This window comes from Dryobates pubescens, chromosome 9 (genome assembly GCF_014839835.1).
Source record: "Dryobates pubescens isolate bDryPub1 chromosome 9, bDryPub1.pri, whole genome shotgun sequence".
Lineage (NCBI taxonomy): Eukaryota > Metazoa > Chordata > Aves > Piciformes > Picidae > Dryobates > Dryobates pubescens.
This window is the reverse complement of record NC_071620.1, coordinates 12,797,364-12,806,923: the sequence shown is the minus strand read 5'-3', so window position 1 is coordinate 12,806,923 and position 9,560 is coordinate 12,797,364.

Here is a 9,560-nt window from a genome sequence, read left to right as displayed (position 1 = left end):
TCAAAGTTGTTTATTCTTGAGGAGCTTGTCCAGTTTTATCCGCTAAGGGAGAGAGAGAGAGAAGCGACTCAGGTGCCCACCACAACCGCCGGTGCGGCCACGCTGGGTTAGCCCTTGACTCTCCAGCAGTTTCCACAGCCCGTCCCGGCCGCGGGGATGCGGCTGGCTCCTGCCCCGCACCCCCACGGCCCTCGGAAGCCGCGGGAGGAAGCCAGCGGAGCGGCCCCATGGAACACAAAGCCAAACCAGGGCAAGGTGGGCGGGGTGCAAGGGTGCCCTGACATCGGGCAGAGGCAGTATCTGTGGCTGTCTCTCCCTGAGGAGCGGTCAGCTCCACGGTACTATATTTGACTCTCTTAACGTTTCTAAGGGGTCAAAGACCCAGATGTTTGTTCGTGTGAGGCAAGCAAGATCCTGGTATCCTCTCCTCAGTCAAGGTGCAGATGTTCACTGCTCAGACCATCACAGTCACTTTTTTCTCCCTTGACTCCCACTTCATAGCATCCCACCACTACATTTTTCAATGGCAAAATTCACATTCTAAAGTACAGCCCAATGTAATAAAGGTGTCTCTGATTCAGGTTTACTATCAGGAATGATGAATAAGGACCAAATTAATTTTCTTTTCCTTGTATGGTTGGTTGCCCCAGGCTACTTGCCATCCCATAGCAGAAAGATAAATTACAGTTAATGAAGCCACTCAGAGAATAAATTATTTACCAAAATGAGTAAGAACAGGAGAATGTGGCCCATGGATGGAGAGTTGCAGAATAATTTGATAGACTCGTTTTAATGTGCATTTTGTATAGTATAGGTGTGCATTTTGTTAGTATATTAATTTAAGGTTAAAAAGGGAAAGTTCATTGATGGAGAGCTGGATTCAAGGATATATGTTCTGTACCATCATGCCCAACTTCATGGAAAATATTTCCCACTACATGCTGTTAAAAAAGAAAGATGTGTCTATTGATATGGTGGAATTTTACCTTCAGAACAGCAAGGGGAAGAGCACAGGTGCCTGGTCAGTACAGTTCTCCCCTACATAGCAGAGCAGGGCTTGAAGCAGAGCTTCTATGTAGATGGCAAACTATGACAGAGAAGAAAATGGAAAGATGAAAACACTGCTGAAACAGTTCCAGCTTCTTAGGAGAGGGGAAGAGGATTCACGAAAAGCAAACTCACTGTCATCTCCCAAGAGCCTCAGAGGCACTATTGTTATCACAGTATCACAGTATCACTAAGATTGGAAGAGACCTCAAAGATCATTGAGTCCAACCTGTCACCACCTGTCACCACTCTCCCACTCTCCACATCTTCCATGGTTAGTGTGTTCTGCTCACTCTCTCCTTCATCACATCATGTCTTCACCTGCAGAGGCTGTCTGTGACCGTATTTTTTTTAATGTTTTTTCTTTTTTTTCCCCCAATCCTTTTTCCAAGAGGAAGCTTCCTGTTGAGGCCCTGGTGATAACAATCTCTTTCTTGGAATGTAGCAAGCAGGAAAGACTACCTGGGCAACCAGAAACTGAAAGCTTCAATTCTACTTCTCAGTCTGATACAAAATACTGTCAGAAAGTTGTCTCTGACCAGTTTTAGCTGTTCAATTGGAAATTCTTAGGTCACTAAGTGGGGAAGGGCAAGAGGGAGTCTTGCTTGGCCATTCCTCTTCAGGGAGTACCAGCTAGGCTTGGACAGAGCCAACCATCACCCACTGCTGCTGCCACCTAGGAGGGAAAACTGCAAATCTGCCTTATTGATGTCTGGAACAAATCTGAGGTGAAGAGAGATGTATCCAAAATCAAAGATGGATGCAGATGGTGGAGAAGATGCAAGCATCAGAATATCTTCCTCCTCCTTGGTCCTGAGCTGTCTGGGTAATTGTTTAGGCACTACCAAATGTTATATATATATAAATATATAAAACATTTTATTTTTGAAAGTGTGGACCTTGATTTCTCTGTCAGCATTCCCAAAGGCTAATGCCATAGAATCATAGAACAGTTTGGCTTGGAGGGGACTTTTCAAGATCATCTAGTCCAACCTTCCCACAGTGAGCAGGGATACCTTCCTCTGGATCATGTGGCTCAGAGCCCTGTCCATCCTGACCTTGAATGCTTCCAGGGATGGGGCATATTGTATATTATTATTTCATGTCTGTGAAATTCTGTATGTGTATCACTTGTGTGTTAGTGAAAGTTCCAAAGCCAAATCTTAGTTACTCCTGACTTTGAGCTAGGAACAAAACATGGAGACCAGATCTGGTTAGGTATCATGGCTGAACTGCTCTAATTGCTGTGGAAACAAGCAAGCATGTTCTTCCCTGCTTTTCATCCACTGTTCCCATTTTCCTCTTGGTCTCTCCTGCCTAATGCAATCCTCTCCCTAGGAAGTGATGTGTTTCACTGTCCAGTGAGTTACCTTGCTAACAGAGAATGGTAAAGCAGTCCTTTGCTGAGATTATCCTCAAATGGGTTAGGAAGTCCTGAGGATATCACCAGCCATGCTGGGAGATCTGCAGCAGGGAGGTGTGTTGCAGGGCCAGCCACTCTGGGATGCAGGAGGCAGGACTGTCCCATTGGCTCAGCTGTATTGCATGCCTCCACATCACAGGTGCAATTTGATGCTGCAGATAAGGTGATCTAAATGGAAATGGTTGCTGAAGGCAAGGGTTCTGTTCCCATTTGCACCCCAGCCATGTGCCTCCACTGTCTACTTGGCAGCTGGATCAGGGTAGTTAGCGCAGAAGGCAGCACCTGTAGGTTTCTGAGTGTGCTTTTTATTTCCTTCCAAGGTACCAGCAAAAATTTGCTGGCTTTTGGGAAGTGTAAGGAGCCCACATCCTCCCTTTGTTTTTGGAACAACTTCTACACATAGCAAGTGCCATTCTGCCTTCAACATACAGGTGACTACTGCTTTGAAGGGTTGGAGTAAGAAGAAATAGACTAAGCAAGTATGAACAGTTTTCAGCATAGCTTTAATAATTTTTAAAGTAGTTTCAATAAGAAATAAAAGTAAAAGGTGACAGGAATCTAATGAAGCAACTGCAAGTTGCATGACATTCACACCAGTCTGTTTACTAGGTTCATTTTATGATCGATCCCCTTGCAGGCATTTTCAGGGAATAAAGCCTGGCCTTCCCAAAAGATTTCAGTAGAGCATTCAGACAGTGGAAACAGTTTGTATCTGGTTTGATCTAGTCTCTGAACTTTCAAATATCCCTCCAGCTTTAGTAACAATGAAAAGTTGGACAAATCTGTCAAATATGTGTGTGTGGGGGGTACACATACCTTCATGTATGTACCTGTATACATATGGACATATGCATAGACATCTTTAGAATGGAACAAGGATTGACCCAGAAAGCTTGGGTTTAGCAAAAGATAAAAGCCTAGGTGATTTAGGATCAGAAACTTTGACCTTTAATAGCAATCTGTTGCTAGCTGCAAAAATTCAAAGCTAGTTTTACATGTCCCTAAACTTCAAGGTTCTTCAGACTAACAGAGTTAATTCTAGTCCATCCTCTATAAAATATGCATCTGAGCATCTCTCTGTCCCCTAGCAATTTTCCCTTGGAAAAAAAAAAGAAGTCTCTGCATCAGAGAAACTTTGCTTCCTGTGTATATGAAAATGTGACTATTTCACTTTATGTTCCTGGATTCCTAAAGGAAGCAATATTCCTATTCTAATTTTAACTGAGAATTAAGCTTGATGGAAATTAATTAGTAGAAGCTGAATTAAAGGAAGTGATATCAAGGCAGTAAAAATAAACTTGGACTAACTGCATTAGTTCCTACCCTATTAAATTGCCAAACTGTTTGAATTACTGCTTAGAGCACAATGACAATGTCAAGTTGGTCTCCTCTTCATCACTGTGTTGGGCGCATCACAAAATTGTACATCACTGGTGACAGTTGAGAGTTGGAATAACCAGAGGCTTCAGTAGTCCGGAGCAAGGTGCCTTGGCATTGCCAAGGTGAAGGAGCCTGGCATGGTGTCTACCTGTGCTGTCTCTCAAGACGTGGTCTCAGCAGTTCCTGAAGCAAGGATTGTTGGGAGTCCTCAGCCCCAGGAGCTGCTGAGCCCACACATTTCTCTGGGTTGCAAAAGTTGTATTAGGCTGACAGTCTTTATTTGCCTAACTACTTAATTCTTTTGAGTTTAAAAGAAAAAACCAAATCACTCATTGAGAACTACCTTGGCACTCAAGTTAATGAAATGTAAAACAAGTTCATTAGGAGGTTTTGTCCCATTTGATTAATTTCATCACCCTCTATGATTAGCATGATGCTATCTCTGGAAACAGGGTACGATCCTGCTAATCTATCTCAGGACACACATGAATCTCTTATTTTCCTGCTAGAAGCTCAGGAAACTTTCAAGTGCTGTTCAAACCTTGAAAATGTATTTTAATGTATAAATATTTCTTTCTGATTTCCTGTGGCAAAGTTGAGTTGCTGAAAAACATCACAAGGTTTTGACATAGGTTTGAACATGTCCTTTAGGCAGTGAAATTCCCCTGCAGAGCACTGAGTCTAGCAGAGGAATCCAAATGCATTTTCTCATTTATGCCATTAATCAAAAAGAATATGTTTCAGCCTACTCACAGAAGTTTTATTGCACCAACGGGCAGTGAGTTTATTGGGTCATGCTGCAGAACAGAAGCAGGAAAATGGCACGATATAAAATACAGAGTTTAGCTTCGTGGACAAGGGAAAAGGCCTGTGCACAAAGCTAAACTTTGTATTTTATACAAGGGAAAGTGTTTAGACAGGAAACCAAACCAAAACCAAACCAAGCAACTTACCCATGTATACACAGAATAAAGAATTTGTGATGTATTTTGTCCTGTTTGCTTTTTAATTTGCAGCAGTTATTTCTTAGGCAGAGTTGCTCATGAAAACCAAAGATGCTTTTTTTCTCCTTCCCTTTTATGACTTTCTAATTTCCACTCCTTCCAGCTAATCTCCATATTAGCCTCATGCCAGCTTTTCCTTCTCATTTGGAAACAGTACTGCCTGAAGAAGCCAGTCATATACCTTGGCAGTGAGTATAGCAGACTGTGGTTTACTTGTAATTCTTCAGATTAGATGGAACAATCAAGATGCAAAAATACTCGGGAATTTTTGTCCACATAACAAAAATTATGCCCAACACAGCATTGCCTAAGGCTTCTCTGCTACATTCTTTGCTATTTGTGTCTGTTTGTCTATTCACCAACAGGACAAAATAGCTTAATTAGCTGTAAAATGAAGCTCAGTCAGTCTATGAGTGGAATTATAAGTGGAATTGTCTTGACTGGGATTGGCAAGCAAGTTCTCAACTCAGTGACAATTTCTCTAGTCTAAGTAGAGGCTCCCCAATGGAATCCGCTACTGCGTGTCATATTTTTTTGCCTGTCTATGTGTGTGAAAGGGGGAAATGTCTGCCTGCAACGCCTGAAAGAAAGAACAAAGCAGGGAATATGCTACAATCCTTTACCAGTCTTTCTATATGCAGTGTCTATTCTTCATACCAAGTTCAGGCCAAGTGATCTCATTATACCAATACTGAATCTGGCTCTTTGTAGCCTCCCTTTATGAGAGTCTGAAGCAATTCCAGAAGTATTTTGAAGCTGGACTTAAGGTTGTGTAGAAATAAAAAGAAACACCATGTAATAAGCTAACTCCCTGTGGCCTCTTGCATTGTGTGGTTATTTACATGAGTGATCTGAAGTAATTTCAACAGGATTTTGCACAGGGCTGCGCTCATCTGGATATATATTAGCTCTAAAGAGCAAGCATCTTTTCTAGTCTAATGACTACAGTATATATTGCAGTGGCTTGATTGAGAAGAAGTTTTTCAGGCTTGGATACTGTCAGAAAAGTTACCACGTTGTAGATTTAAACCAGTGCAGCTCTATCACTGCAGACTCTCTGAACTTAGTTTATGTTAGGAATTTGCACAAGGCTGATTTTAATTGCATTTCACTTGCAGACCGATCTCAGATAGCCAAGGCCTCCCCACCTGCATCTTCTTGTGCCACAGATTTTAAAATGCAGCCCAGGTGTTTCCAGAGAGCTGCACACTGTTACTAGGACAGAAATGGAAAGCAAATAACCGATCCTTGGAGATGGAAAAAAGCATCACCATTGCAGGCACAAGTGACCACCAAGTGGATACTTTCGATATTGCACATGAAAGGTTTTGTAGACTGCAAAGACCTTCCAGAGGGAATCTGTCCCTGTTTGCTCTATTCACATAAGCAAGTCTGAACTCATAGCATTTTTTCTGATTGTTTTGCCTTTTTTTCCTTTTGTGTACTGTGCATTTAAAAAACACAAATGTAGCCATTACATATGACAGGTCATGGTTCTGTTACAAGTGGATATGTCTGTTTCTCGAGTTCTCTTCTGAAAATCCACATCTGAAATAAAAAAAGAAATTGAAAAAAAGAAAAAGGATTATCAGGATCATGGGTGCCTCACAGTGTCAGTTCCTTACAACTTGCTTTCAATTATTTCTTTGAAGCTCTTTGTTGCAGTTTTTTTGTGAATGATGAATGGCTGGGCATGGAGAAAAGTGCCAAACAACCCAGTCGTGAAATTCAATTTTCTATCACTCTTTGCAAGTAATTAGCTTTTCTCTAGGTAATGTTAGTCTGCACACATCCAATGTTGTATAACATTTGCTTAGGGATGAGTAGACAATTTAGTTGCTGCACTGCTAACAACAGGTCTCTCATAATTATACCAAGGTCAAATACTCATTCTTGTGAGTGACTCCTCTGTGTTACTCTTGAGCAAGAAGTCTGTGTAGGATCCTGTCCAGGTGCCTCAGCAGCAGCAGCAGTGCCACTGCTATATGGTGTTCCTCCTCTTTCATAGAAGTACCCTCTGGGAGCTTGAGTGGCTCTGGTGGCCAGGCCTATTTCTGAGGGATCATTGCTACACAGACATCGCTACAACAACCAGTGTAGCAAAGGAGGAATGATATGGCACTGCCTTCTGTTTGGAGCAGAGCTGTCTATGTCTGAGAAGCCTCAGAAGTGGTTTTCCACATCTTCTTCTGCAGGCACAATCTTTGTATCCATCATGCAACGCGCTTCCTTATACAAAAAGAGCAGAGAGGAGCATTTGCTTCTCATCAAAGCTACGCTGGGGTGTACGGTTTACTTGGTAGACTTCACTTGGTTACTTCAGGAGATGTAACATTCCTCTCTGTCTCTTCCTATGCTATTTTAAAATCTGGCATTGAGTCAGCTCTTCCCATCAGGCCACAATGGGTTTTGTGAGCTGTCCTTTGATGAGAAACTAAGTTGGCTGAGAAACACTTTACAAGGCAATAACATATATTTTGAACAAACTTAATTTGTTGTGGGCTGGAGCCAATAGCCACGGCAGTTAGCAGAAGTCATCCCATGGTTTTTAGTGGCTTGGGCAATGTAAGTATCTTTCAGTTTTAGGGCGTATGATTGCACTTGTGCAATGGATAGTAAAAACTTTGTCCTTTTTCTTAAAACTAGAGTTTTATAAAAGTTTGGGAAATGCCTTTGTGTAATAAAGCTTCTGTGCCAGAACTTCTTGTAACTGAATTGGCATTACTTTTCTTGTTTTTTTCCCAGAGTTACGTGTTGTCATCCTTTCCTGCCTTCTGTTTTCTGTCATTTTACTTTAGTACAATCACATTTTCTCCCCTACTTGACTCTTTTTTTCCCAGTTCTCCTTATTCATCAGTGATTTACTCTTTCTATTCTTCTTAGCTTGTAATTACCTGGGAGGTCATCTCTCTTCTCAGAAAACCTTGAGCATTGTAGGAATCCTTCTTCCACATCCTTAGCAAGAGGCTTCTTTTGAAGTGGATTTACTTTTGATTTTCAGCAAGGTACATAAAAGTAGATACCATTATTGGAGAGTATTTAATATTCCTTGGGTTTGTGACTGTTTCCTGCATATAGCTAAAGCGTGTGCTCAGCCCATGCTGTACAGATGCGCACACACATGTTCTTAACAAAAGAACTCCTAGCGAGCCTCTCAAAATGAAAACCAGGGATTGCATTAATTTGGATATGACCCTCAGAATGGGAAGAGGGGAGATCCACCAGAGGGTGGGGAAAGGAACCATGGTGAAACCACGACAGGCATTGAAGAGAAGTCCTGCAGAGCTGCAGTCTGGGAGGGAAATTCCATCTGGGGAATCACTTAAGTGCCATTTCATTGAGGAGAACATGCAGAGCTGGCCAAGTCTTTTTAATATTTATTTTTCACTTTGGCAATTCAACAACTTACAAAAGACTGAAATAAAATCTCCCAACACTCCAAAATATATTCAAGGAGAAACTGAAAATGACATCTCCTCATGCACATGGTGTGTTCTGTGCACTTTCAGTGTGGATAAACTGGGCATGGTGTTGGGATGAAATACAGGGTAGTAGAGATTAAGTTGCAGAAGGGTAAATGTTTTGGCACTGGGGCTTTGTGGTCATTCCAAAGAAAAGTGCTGGACTGAAGCAGTCTCCAAGGGCTGTGGTTCTCATCTGCAGTCAGACCACATGTAGCTGGGCTATTGACCCTTTGCTTGCCTGTCTATTACACTTGCTTGTTACATAATACACATACAACTGCTCCCATTTGAGCCATTGCCTTGTATTAATGCAGCGCAGCAGGGCATGCAGACAGAAGCACAGAGTGCTTTAGGGATTCTAGGTGATGAACAGGCATTGTACAAAGAGACACAGGTGCACCTTTACTCCTTTTAGAACACCGGCACAGCTGGACTAACACTTCAGCAAGGAAGGAATAATTTGGCATGGCTGTTCAATGACTTTCCAAGATATGTTGGCTCTGCAGTTTGTGAGCCAGTCCTCCAAGGTGCTAGTGAAGAACAATTTATTAGCAGCCTCTCCCATCAATTTTTCATCTGTCCCTCAACAATCAGAAGAGGGAACAGAACCTGCCATCTCTGAGACAAAGATCCTCAAACTAGAAAGTCTGCCTGTTCCTGGGCAACATTAGGGCAGTGCAATGGGATGTTTGAACAACCTACATAACAAATTCAGAAGAGTTTCTTTTTGTCCTTTTCTCTGCCACTCTCTTTAATTTAAGGCAGCCTCTCCAGCCCTCTAGACAGGTTAGGCCAGTCTTCAAGTTTGTTTTTGGTTCTTAATATCACCTTTCCAACATGTCACTGTTGCATCCTGACAAGAAGACACAGAAAACACAGACTGCATTATAGCGTACAGACTCAGCGAAACAGCACTCACAGAGAGTGGCAAAATCACTCCAGATAAAGCTAGGGGGGGGGGAAATAAATAAAGGAGTGAAGAGTTATGTAGCACTGCACAGTAAGACCCTTGTATTCCACACTATGCTTTCATGGTTTGCAGATAAATCTATTGCCTAAGATGAGAGATGCCTAAGATGAGAGAAGTTTATAGGGATCAGTAAGGAAGAAGAACCCTTAATCCTTAGCATCCTGGGCATCCTCAGCATCCGATCTCCCACTGCAGGGCACAGAGCACAGCTCACCAAGTTTGTGCAAACCAAGCCAGAAAGTCAACCTAGCACAGTAGCAGCCACCTCGCTG